The sequence below is a fragment of the Echinops telfairi genome, unplaced genomic scaffold, assembly GCF_000313985.2.
Source record: "Echinops telfairi isolate 266 unplaced genomic scaffold, ASM31398v2 ScPeMD7_7469;HRSCAF=8507_1, whole genome shotgun sequence".
In the NCBI taxonomy this organism is placed as follows: Eukaryota; Metazoa; Chordata; class Mammalia; order Afrosoricida; family Tenrecidae; genus Echinops; species Echinops telfairi.
In genome coordinates, this window is record NW_022111373.1 from 2193718 (window position 1) to 2206131 (window position 12414).

Consider the following 12414-nt stretch of genomic DNA (forward strand, 5'->3'; position numbering starts at 1 on the left):
GGGGCATTGCCCTGGTCAGCAGGAACAGCCCTGAGGGGGTGCCATTGTTCTCTCCCAAAATGGGCCTTGTCCAGGTGACCTGTCAGCTCAGTTGACCCCACTGGGTAGGTGCCAAACCTCTGTGTGCATCTGAGTATGGGGCTGGTGGGAAGAAAAGGGTTAAAGCCTGCAAGAGCGAGTCTCCTGCACAGAACAGCATCTAGGTCATTCCTCCCACACAAAAGAAATGAAACACAGCTCTCTGCTGCTGCTTGCCACCACCCCCTGCCCCCCGCTGCTTTGTACAGGATCACACTAGACCCTCTTAATAAGATCCAGCAAGATGAATACGGGAGCAGGCCACATGCCCTCTGAAGTGCCCAGCCCGCTACACAGTCACGAGGAAGACACCAGGGAGGAATGGAAGTAGCAGGGACAGAAGGATGGGGATGGGGTTGGGGGTCAGGTAGGATGAAGGTAGGGAAGAGGGACATCTAGAGAAAAGGAGAGCCCAAGAAACTTCCTGGGAGGAAGAGTAGCATCCGGCAGGGGTCCTACACCAGCGTGCAGGGTGGGTTTCTGGCAGCCCGAGAAGACTTTGCAGGTTGTGCCTGCACGTGGCATCTCTCCAGCCTAGCCGGCATCTGTCCACGTTGCATGGGGCCTTTGCAAATGCTGTTTTCCTAGGCTCTCCCTCATCACCCCTACTCGTTTTTTCAGATGTCATTTCCTTGGGAAAGCAGTTCCAGATCCCCAGGGGAGCGCTCGGTGCCCGTTTTCCTCTCAGGGCCCATGTCCCCTCTGTGGTACTTTCACCTGTTTGATTTATGAGTCGTGCCTGCCTCCCATGCTAGACTTCAGGCCCAGGAGGGCAAGACCTGAGCTGGCTTTGTTATTTCTTTTCCCTGCCTTTCCAGGGCTGAGTGCACAGTGGACACTTGAGTGTTTGCACCGTGTGAAAGAATATACTTCCCTGGGGCCCTTAACTGGGAATCCAGCACTCAAGCGTAGTGTGTGATGAGGAATAGCTACTGATCTTGAATCTTTTCCCGTGGAGTTTTTGTTTCACATAAGGTGGGAAGCACCGGCAGTTTCTCAGCTCCTGTATGTCCACAGACATGTGCCAGAGATGAGTGTCCGGGTACATGGGAACCTTTGTTGCTGCAGAGATAAACTAGGTTCCGTGGTTCATAGGAGGTCTGAGGCCCCGACCCAACCTTGAGTTTGCATTGTGCTCTGAGGTATTAAGTGCGCCCTCTTCCTTCTTGTCTGTCTCTGTTACCTCCCTTTCCTTGTTGCCTTAGCAATCGCTTCTCTGCCTCTTGCTCTACCAGCGGTTTTGAACCTGTGGGTCGTGACCCCTTTGGGGGTCAAACAACTCTTTTATAGGGGTCACCTGATTCATAACAGTAGCAAAATGACAGTTAGGAAGAAGCCACGAAAATAATTTGATGGTTGGGGGTCACCACAACATCGGGAACCGTATTCAAGGGTCACAGCATTAGGAAGGTTGAGAACCACTGCTCTAGACTTTGAGGGAAGGGGCTATGCTATTTAGCACACCAAGAGTTTGGCACAGTTCATGGCCCATATATATTTACATACAACTAGCTTTTGAGTTGATTCCTATGAACAGCAACTCTATTGGACAGAGAAGAATTGCCTTAGAAGGTTTCCAAAGCTATAATCTTAACGAAAGCAGACTGCTGCATCTTTCTCTCACAGTGTCTGGTGAGCTCAAAGTGCTGCCTACTTGGTTAGTAACCAAGTGCTTAACCATTGTGCCACCAGGCCAGATGTTGGCCTTAGGTGCCATCTAGTTGGTTCTGACCCATAGCGACCTTATGCACAACGGAATCAAACACTGCCCAGTCTTGCACCACCCTCACAATTGTTCCCATGCTTGAGTCCATAGTCGCGGCCACTGGACCGACCCATCTCCTTGAGGTCTTGCTGCCTTTTTGCTGCCTCCTTGATTTACCAAGCGTGATGTCCTTCTCCAGGGACTGGTCTCTCCTCACAACATGGCCTAAATATGTCAGATGAAGTCTCGCCATCCTTGCCTCTAAGGAGCACTCTGGCCGTATATCTTCCAAGACAGATTTGTTTGTCTTTTTAGCAGTCTGTGGTACTTTCAGTATTCTCTAGCACCGCAATACAAATCCAGCACTTTGAATACACCAGGACAGATCGTTGGTGCGATTTTAATAGGCATTGGTTTCGATAGTATGAAAGAGGAGAGATGAAGTATAAGGGCCTTTTCTCAAACTGTTTGGGCCGATGAGTTTTGTCAGGGTGTATGGTTTAAAAAGGTTAACCTGAAGGCCTGTGAGGGATTAAAATGGGGAGGTAGAAGGGGCTTCGCAGGGGATGATAGTAACAATGATCATAGATCACCTGAATTGGCACTGCCTATGTTCTAATAATAATATGCTTATTATCTAACTAATGTTCCTGGGCATATCTCTAGTGTGGTTTTCTCTATTATCTCACATTAAGTTGTGAACATCTTGAGAGAACGTGCTCTCCATATGCTTGTCCAGGGTTAGTGCCCCCTGGGGTTGCTTTAGAACTACTCTGTGACTTGATGTTTTCATGCCTCAACTTTATTTTCTCCCATGCCTAGTTCTAAGTGGTGTACGTCTCCTGCTGACTAAAGATAGCAGCGAACGCTGTGATTGTTCAGCAGCACTTTGAACCAGTGTTTTCCACTTTAGTCATGGCTGATGAAAGGAAACCAGAATGGAATCGAGTTTGTAAAAAGTGGGTGAACAGGGAAAATAACCAGAATGGAAAACAAAAACAAAAAAAATTATGGGTCAACCCTCTCTGCTAGAAATGGAACCCCCCTCTTAGTAAGTCAGGGCAGAATGTGCATCACAACCACATCTCTTGACTCACCCAATTGGAAACTGTGCCCTGCTCAAAGATGGCCGCTAACCATGCCACTTTGATGGGTATCTTTCTCTACAGTTCTGGCAGTCTCCATCCACCTGGAATCCGGCTCCTGAAAGGGCACACTGTGCATCTCCTGAGTTGCTCATCCCAGGACTTTCACCCATAATTTTTTCCATTCTGATTATTGTTCTGCTTCACCCAAATTCCAAAAATTTGATTCTGCTGTGATTTCACTTTGTTGGCCATGACGGAACTAATTTAAACTGGTTGAAGCCCTGCTATTCAGAGGTATTGAAGGTTTAAGGGGCTTGCAAGAGACATCTTGGTTTCTCCTGTGGATCCTGCTTATAACACCAATTGCTGCCACCTGGTGTCTACAGTTCAGCTACAAAGGAAAGGCTTTAGCTTAGGCAGGGAAGCTGGCCTACTTGGAGCAAACCAAGAACCATAAACTCCCCTGCCAGGGTTGTTATAAAGTACAAATGTAATCCCAGTGATTTTCCTTCCTCTATTTAAGCCAGATGAATAGGCTAACAAACAAAACAATCTAGAACAGGCAAAGCAATGGAGCATTGCCATTGGGCTCAGTTGGTCTCTCGCTCAGTGTTCTTTTGATCAACAATTTAAGGAGCCTGAGCTGCGATGTTTAAAAACTGCAACCACATTTGTTTGCTAGTCTTCTTGGTCACTTGGCCTGGTGTTTTCTTCTTTTGTGGACTATTGGCCCCTACTAAGCTGGAGCACCGATTCTTCCATCTGTTCTGCGAGCTGAACTCTTCCCTCTGGTTTTCTCCGTACTTCATAATGCAATGGAATCTTCTACCAGTTATTTCTAATTAAACGTTTACTTCATCACTACACCATGGTGATTGGAGCCCAACAGATCCCCTGTCCCAGAGTAGACGCTGTGATTTCTGGGTGGGATGGCCATAGGAAAGTTTGTAGGTATCTTTTCTTTTTTTATCAGGAAAAGGAAGATGAAAACATCTTTTTATAGGCTTGTTGGCAGAGTGAAATGAGGCTTCCTACTTCTGTAGGATCTTTCGTATAGTGCCTGGTAGTGAATGCTAAAGAAATAGTATTTACTATTAGTCTTATTACCTGGCTTATACATTTTGATGAGGCAGTTTTAGGTTTTGTAATTTGAGAACATAGAAATGATCCTGCTACTTGCGTAGCATCCTGGCCTTTAAGAAGGTTGCAATATGCTGTCTTGACCTTGGGGCACTGGTATCGACAAAGAACACACAGTGACATTCTTGATTAAGATGCAGAGACCTTGATCTTTCTCTCTTTTGTTCTATGCTTGAACTTGGGGCAGGAGTTTTGCCCAGGACTCACCCCTCTCTTGCTTCCTCGGGCATCATTTGGGAATCCATCCCGGGTGAAGGGCCTGTGCTGCTCCCTCCAGGCCCACTTAGGTGGATTGGATATTTCCTTGGTGCTAGCAGAAGCTTTGTCACTGTACTTTTGTGGCCAATTGCATGTAAGTCATGCTATAGAATATTTAATAAGGTCAACCATAATACATGTTTGAAAACTGTATAAGTTGAGTTAGGGAAACAGCTTTGATTGCATGAGTAATATTTAAAATGCCTGCTAAAAATGCAGTAACTTTTCTGTCAATAAGAGAAAACCTTCTGAGCTCTGGGGAGATTTTAAAAGCAAAATGCAGTGGCTCTTCCCTGTCTTGGTGAACGTTTTCCATTTAACAGATGATTTATGTTATAAGAGAGGAATGATTAACATGAATTATGGGGAAATTATTCTAAGATTTGAATGTCTGATTTATGACTGGATTAGGAAGCACATTGCTCCCTGATGTTTCTTCGGAAGAGGACTTGCATTTGTTTACTCAATGTCTCTCCGTGTCAGTGGCCTTCACATCCATCCCGTGCACCCAGGGTTACTGTGCTCCCGAGGGGTTTCTTCGTGGCTACTCTGCTTTTCTGAAGTCCACAGCAAGCCTTTCTTCTGAGGATGCCCCCGCGAGTTGCTGCCTGCTGCCCTTTCCATTGGCAGCTGAGCATGTCAACCACTCGCACCAGGCAGGGACTCCACCAATGTTTCACGCTCTCAAACAAGGGATTCGTCTTACTAGGAGTATCTTCTTCAAGGCTATCTTGGGGACCATTAATTAAAGAGTGAAAACTTGCCCCCAGAGAAGAGGGGCTACCCACTGCTGTCAATTCCAGAGTTTGTTCTAGAATTCCTCCCAAACTGAATGCAACTAGAAAGAACCTGAGAAGATCTGCTTTTTCCTGAGGGTGTGAGTCAACCTTTGAATCAGGGACCTGTTTAGAGGGTTGGGGAGAAACTGAGGCTCACTCAAGTTGGTCTGAGACACAGATTGATAAAGGGAAGAGCTGAGGCTCTCTATTTGTACGGCAGCCAGAGAAATACCCTACGGAAGGTCTTAGCAGAGAGCTCTGGGCTAAGAGCTGCAATCTGGAGCAGAGGGGGAGATTGAACAGAGGAGCAGTAGGAGCTCTGCTGAGAGGCCCATCAGTGCCCTCAGGGAAAGCATGTGGGGAGGCCCTACTATGTGCCAGGCCTGCCCTGTGTTGGATGCTTAGACACTAAATTGCACCTCCCAGGATCCCTTCCTGTGAGGTCACACTCCATCTGGGGGCAACACATAGGGGAACTAAACTAAAGGAAGATAATGTTTGGAACCCCTACTATTTCTGGATTTGTTTGTGGATGTTCATTGACTCAGCAGATATGGTTGGGTGTGAGTTGAGGACCTACTTTGTGCTGGGAATGATTATGAGGCGAGAACGACAGGCATGCTTAGGACTTTTATGGAACTCATTATCTTGACGGGAACAGAAATCAAGTGATCATCCATCTTATCATTTGATTACAATTGCTATAAAGGAAAGAACTTGAGCCTTTATAAATGAGAGAGGGATAGGGTGGGAGGCCAACCTAGACTCCTGAAGGGGTGGTGGCTGGGAAGGTATCTGAGTTAAAGGTTGGATCTTGGGGGTGACCAGGTAAAGAGAAGGGTTTTAAGAATACCTGCAGTGGTTCTCAACCTACCTAATGCCATGGCCCTTTAATACAGTTCCTCATGTTGTGGTGACCCCCGAACCATAAAAGTATTTTCATTGCTACTTCATAACTGTCATTTTGCTACTGTTATGAATCGGGCGACCCCTGTAAGAGGGTCATTCCACGTCCAAAGGGGTCTCAACCCGCAGGTTGAGAACTGCTGATCTTAGGGAAGCACAGCAGAGCCATCACTGAGCCTAATGGGTGAGAGGGAGTGGGACAAACTGGGCATCTGGAGGAGGCTAGGGACCACTCAGTGCCTTGGGTGTCAGTCAGGTCAAGGTGAGATGCAGAGCACAGTGCTTGACTTAGATGCATCTGGGTTTGCCCCCTAATACCTGTGCGACCTGCAGTGGTGGCATCCTCTCTCCAGGCGGAAACTCCCTTTTTTAAACGGATGAAATGCAGGAATGCTCCAAGGGCAAAATCACTTAATTTGAATGTTTAGTCCTGGTTGAGGGGTGGGGGTGGATGTGGTGGCCTAGCATAGTACAGGTGCAAAAAAATACCACTTCCTTCCCTGCTCTCTCACCTCTGGGCTTGGGATTGATGGAGCAGCCACAGGTGTGCAGAAGGTGGTTGGGCATTAAGGAAAACTGATTTGCGGATCCTCTTGTTTAACCTCTGTCCTCCTCCAATTAGGTGGCTCCAGACAGTTCTGCGGAGGAGGATGGGGTGGAGCGGCAGGCTGCACCATCACTCCCCTGCCTCCTGGTGATTAATAAGGCCAGAGTTTGGAATCAGAAGCAGGAGACAGGTGTCTTAGGGAATTAAACAAGCATCTGGGGTTTCAGGCAGAGCCAGGGTCCTGGAATCACAGAAGAGCAAGTAAGTATTTGTGTTGAGATGGGTAAACAGAAGTCTAGTCACGCCCTCATGGCTCACTTTCACTGCCTCCAGCAGAGAAGGGCCCCTCAGGATTATTTCAAGGAAGGATTTGTATAGCTCAAGGTTGGTTTCTGGTGCCAAGCCTGCTCAGGCTGACTCTGTAAGACAGTTGTACTTAGCTTCCAATGCTAGAATCCTGTTATCACTTGTAAAATGAGTCTCCTTTTGCTGCTGGCTTAGATTATTTCAGAACGTTTCTGTTTTTTATTTTGCACGTACAGTGTGTCTATGTGGATCATAACAAACCCTGGGTAGCATGGCAAAGAATGGGAAGTCCAGAACATTTGTGCTCCTGTGGAACCTGGACATAGACCAAGATGTAGTGAAACCGAATGGAGACAAGAGGACTGGATAGCTTACGCTCAGGGAAGGTGTGTGTCAGGGCTGCGTCCTTTCACTATATTTATTTTATCTGTATGCTGAGAAAATAATCTGAGCAGTCGGACTTGATGAAGAAGAAAATGGGATCAGGACTGGAGGAAGTCACATTAACAAGCTACAATACGCAATGATACAACCTTGCTTTCTGGAAGCCAAGAGGGCTTGAAGTACTTATGGATGAAAATCAAAGACTTTACCCTTCAATATTGTGTTAGTCCAGGTGGAGCAGAGAAACAAAGCCATAGATGCTTACATGTGTGTAAGAGAGAACTTGACATCAAAGAGCAATTGTACATTAAGAAAACATCCCAGCCCAGGGCAGATTAAGTCCATAAGTCCAATATTAGCCCATATGTCCGATACCAGTCTGTAATTCCTTTTCAGATTCATGCAACACATGCAATGGCATAGGATGCAGGAAGATCACAGGCCGGTGGGTGGAAAACCTTGTGGATTCAGTGTTATGGAAGCATCTCCGTGCCGGCGTGGGTCTCCACATGGCTCCTCTAGCTCCAGGGCTCTGGCTCTATCAGCGTAGCTCCATGTGTCTCGTCAACAGGAATATGAAGCAGAGAGAATGGGCCTGGCCCCCAGTGAGCTATTTATCTCCTTATTGCCTCCAAATGAAGTCATCAAGCTGTGACTTGATTGACAGAGTAAACTCCAACCCTTTGCTCTTAATTGTCTCAAGTTGAGAAAAGATTATGTAACTACCACAAATATGGATTATAATGTGATGTAAAAAAACAACAACAACCAAAATTCGTACAACTAGACCAGTAAACAACATCATGATAAAGAAAGATTGAGGTCAAGGACTTTATTTTGCTTGGATTTACAAGCAAAGCTCATAGAAGCAGCAGTCAAGAACTTAAATGTATTGTATTGGGCAAATCTCTGTGCAAGATCTATTTACTGTGTTAAGACCAAAGATGCCACTTTGAGGACTGCAGTGTGTCTAACCCAAGCCAAGGGATTTTTAATTGCTTTCTGTGCAAGTGCAGGCTGGACAGTGAACAAGAAGCCTGAAGAGGAACTGATGCACTTGAATCGTGGGGAGGGTGAAGAGGGACTGCTAGAAGGACAAACACATCTATCTTGGAAGAAGGACCGCCAGGATGCTCCTGAGAAGCAGGCATGGCGAGACTTCATCTTAGATATTTTAGACATATGATCAGGAGAGATGAACGCCTGAAATCGGACAGGTTGAGTCAGTGAACATCAAAGAAGGTCCTTAGTGAGAAGGGTTGACACAGTGGCTGCCACCTGGGGCTCAGGTGTAACAGTTGTGAGGATGGTGCAGGACGAGGCAGTGTTGCATTCTGTTGTGCATGGGGTCACTGTGAGCTGGAGCCAGCTCACTGGCACCGAAGAACCTAACAGCATGTGCCTGCTTGCAGCCCAGGAGGTGCAGTGGCTTACACAGTGAACTGGTAACTGCCAGGTTTGAGGTTCAAACCTATCAGCCACTCTGCTGGAGAAAGATGAGACTCCCTATTCCCATAATTATTTAAAAGTCTTATAAAGCCAAAGGGGCAGATTTACTCTGGCCTACAAGGTCACTAAGTTTTTGTCAGGTGACTAGTGGGAGTCCCTGAGTGGTGCAGACAGTGAATGTGCCCAGACGCTAACCCAAAGTTTGGAGGTTTGAGTCTGCCTAGAGGCATCTGGGAAGAATGGCCTGGAGTTGACTCCATAGGAACTGGTGCCTGATGGTGCCGATACCATGATGAGCAGCACAGACACAGTCCCTGCTCTCCACATTGTCTCCCAGGTGCATGATGGTGAGGAGACGCTGAGGAACAAGACAAACGCAGGCCCTGTTGCTGACACTGTCTCTCAGTAGTCAAACTCATGCGGACTTGAAGGTCAGGGAGTTAAGGCACAGAGCATTTAGGTCACCTATCCAAGGACATACAGAACTGGGATTCCAATTTCAGTCCTTCTGACCCCAAATCCTGGGAAGCTCTTCTGTGCCCGGTGCAGTGTGATTTGGGGTAGGGGCCCCTCATGCTGGACCGTGGTTTCTTGGCTGCTGCTCTCAGGTCTCTTGGCTGTGCAAGCCAGCATTTGAAAGTCTCCGTATGCAGAGCATCACATCTTATTGAAAAGGAACAAGGTACCCCGTGTGCATGTCTGTTCTGAAGATTTTCGTGTTCTCAGGATGTTATTCTCTTGGAATACACTGGGACTGAGGAATTGGTGGGCTACCTGTCCATCTTAAATGATGAACTCCGGGAAGGCAGGATCTGGCTTTGTTTCTTCTTGTGTTACCTTGCTCAGCATGCTGCTGAGCACAAAGACATGCACAGTGCATGTTCATCCGTGAAGAAGCCTTGATTGTCCTCATAGGGTCTCTGGGGCAGAACAGTCTTATGACATGAAGTGGACACGATGGAGTCAAACTGGCCTGGCTTTCACTTGAGTCCTGCCACTTTGGGCAGTGTTGCCTGGACAAGCGACCTCATCTGTTGGAATCTGTGTTTCCTAGCCCAGGGCTGTAGGCATTAAATGAGAGATAATCTAAGTAAAGAGATGAAAGACCGTGCCCGTCCATGGGAAACCGTAAATTGAAAACTTTGGCCCTCGGGCCAAAGCTGGTCCATCACTGCCTGCTGTCCATGAAGTTTTATTGGAACAGCCAGGCCCATTGGTTTACGTATCTTTTGTGGCATTTTTTGGCAATACCACTGATTTGAGAGCAAATATGGCCAGAAAGATATACTCTCTGGCTTTTTACAATAAACATTTGCCAAGTCCCGTGTTAAGCCCTTAATGACTGGCAGCTGCAGAAGTCGTTAATACTATTGTCACTGTGTATCACCAGTCCCTCTACACCTGAAAGAAGTTAACTTTCAGTCCGTGGCCTCTTGTACTTCCCATCACTGGGGGAAATGTGTCTATTGCTTGGTGAATAGATTTGTGTTTCCCTGGGCTTACGTCTTCATGGCTCTCAAGATTTTGGATCAAATTCTCTCCCAGTCTCTTTCTTCTGATTTAATGACGATCATGTCTTTTGGTCTGTCCTCAAATGTGGTACTTCCTGCACCTCTGTCTCTAGATAGGAAAGCCTGCTATACCATCATCTAAGTAAAGGGGGTCAGTGGGTGTGTTAGGGCCCCTCATACTTCATGGGAAACCTGGTGAGATGTGAGAACCCAAGCTCGAGGCACATGAGACCACCCAGGGCCTTGGCTTTCCCCAGGATCTCTTAGTCCTGCTACAAGGAGACAAATCTTTTAAAGCACAGCACTGTTTCTCTCTCCACCTCCCCTTAGTAATTTCCTTTTAAAAAATGTAATTTTATTTTGGGATCATAAATGTTATACATGCAATTTGTGGTAACATGGGAAATGAAGAAAACTGCAACAATCAATCCTAATCTTACCATCCAGAGATAACAACTATTAGCATTTTTAGCATATTTCTTTCCAGATTCCTAATCATGTGTAAATGTTTACATAATTGAAATCACATTGTTTATGTAATCTTATTTTCTGCATTTGTACTCATTATGTCACAACTGTTTGCTCCAGAATTGAGCAGTCTTCAAAACTATAATTCTCATCTGTTCATGTGCACATGCATTCATCTACCATCCTTCTGTCCGTCTGTCCACAGAGATTTCCTGAGAGCCTCCTATATCACAAACTCTATACTAAGTGCCAGACATACAGCAGTGAGCAAAAACTGACCTTGTCCCTCGCTTCTCAAGTGCACAGTGATAAGGGCTAGCTATAATGCTGAAATGCTTTCATGTGGGGGAATAGAGAGAGGATTTGTAGCGATATGTACAGAAAGGGCTCATCACGGACCCTGGAGTGGTAAGCAAAGGCTCCTGAGAGGAAGTAAACTTATATATCTGAGGTCTTTGGGGGACGTTTGGGAATCCCTGATCAACCTGCTGTCTTCTGAGAAATGCATGCTTGAATGAGATGGAAGGAAAGGAAATTAGTAATTATTAGTGACAGAATCCCTAATATTACTCTACTGGGTTATTATCAAGATTGTCATCCTAGCATCAAGAAATTTAGAAATAAAGTGAGACACCGCAGAAATAAAAGAGGCAGGCTCATTTAGAGATGTTTAACTTGTAACTGATCTAGAAGGAAATACCCCAAAGGGCATCTCCGTAGACTTAAGAGCACATCCAAGGAGAGAGATCTTGGGAGATTCCCATACCCCTTGAAGGATGCACCAGCCTTGTTGTGAAATGATGGCTCTCATCTGGGCTGAGGATTCATGTGGATTCAGGTCATCACTCGATTACTGTGGAAGACCTTGTAAGAGGTGATGTAACTGTCTTAGCAAAAGTATGAAGCTCAGACCTAATGCTCTCCCAAAGTCCAGAGCTTGCATGCGCCTCCTTCTTCTGTCTTTCCCCGTATTGAGTATGTTTGTGTGTGTGTGTTTGTTTTTACATGTTTCCCTGAGGAATGACAGGGTGAGAGATGGCTGTTGTGACACACTGATTACAGATTGAATCTTGCATGTTTATGTTTGACAGCTGAGCACGGCCCTAGAGTTGTGCATCTGCAATGAAGCAGTAATGGTGACAATTGCTATTCTTCTGAAATCCTCTCTGAGTGGTCGCAACAGAAATCTAATCTCTTTGTTCCTTGGGGGTTAGGGAGTGGAGGTGGTCTGGGACAACCTTTTGGGGTTGCTGTAAGTGATACATTTGTCACTTTGAGGATCTCTGAAGTTGCTGCAGGATGAATCTGTGGTTCACAGCCCCTTCCAGCAGTGGACAGGGCAGTCACCTACATGTGCAAATGATATAGGGAAGGCTCCAGAACTATAGTGTGTCCATCTCAGAGGACAAAAACAATAATCTAATCAGGAAATCAATCTAGGTGTTTCTTTTTGGCTTTTTAATCTCTATCCAAGTTGGGCAAGCAGACAAAACTGCTGACTGCACCAAGCCCCTTAGTATGGAATGCAGTGCTTGATAGGAACAGAAAAAAAAAGAAAAGACTTTTCATTAACAAAGGCCTGCAAGCAAGGCAGAAACGAACAAAATTTGCATTTCCTCGCCATCGTCTGTAAAATGTGGAACTTATCACTACGCTGTGGAGTTGCTGTAAGGATTAAATTGGGGTGTGCATGTTTTTGACCTACTGCATGGTATCTAGTGGGTATTCAATACACAGAAGCTATTTTTTATTGATATAATACCTAATTTTGATTCACGGTTAAGAGTACTTCTAT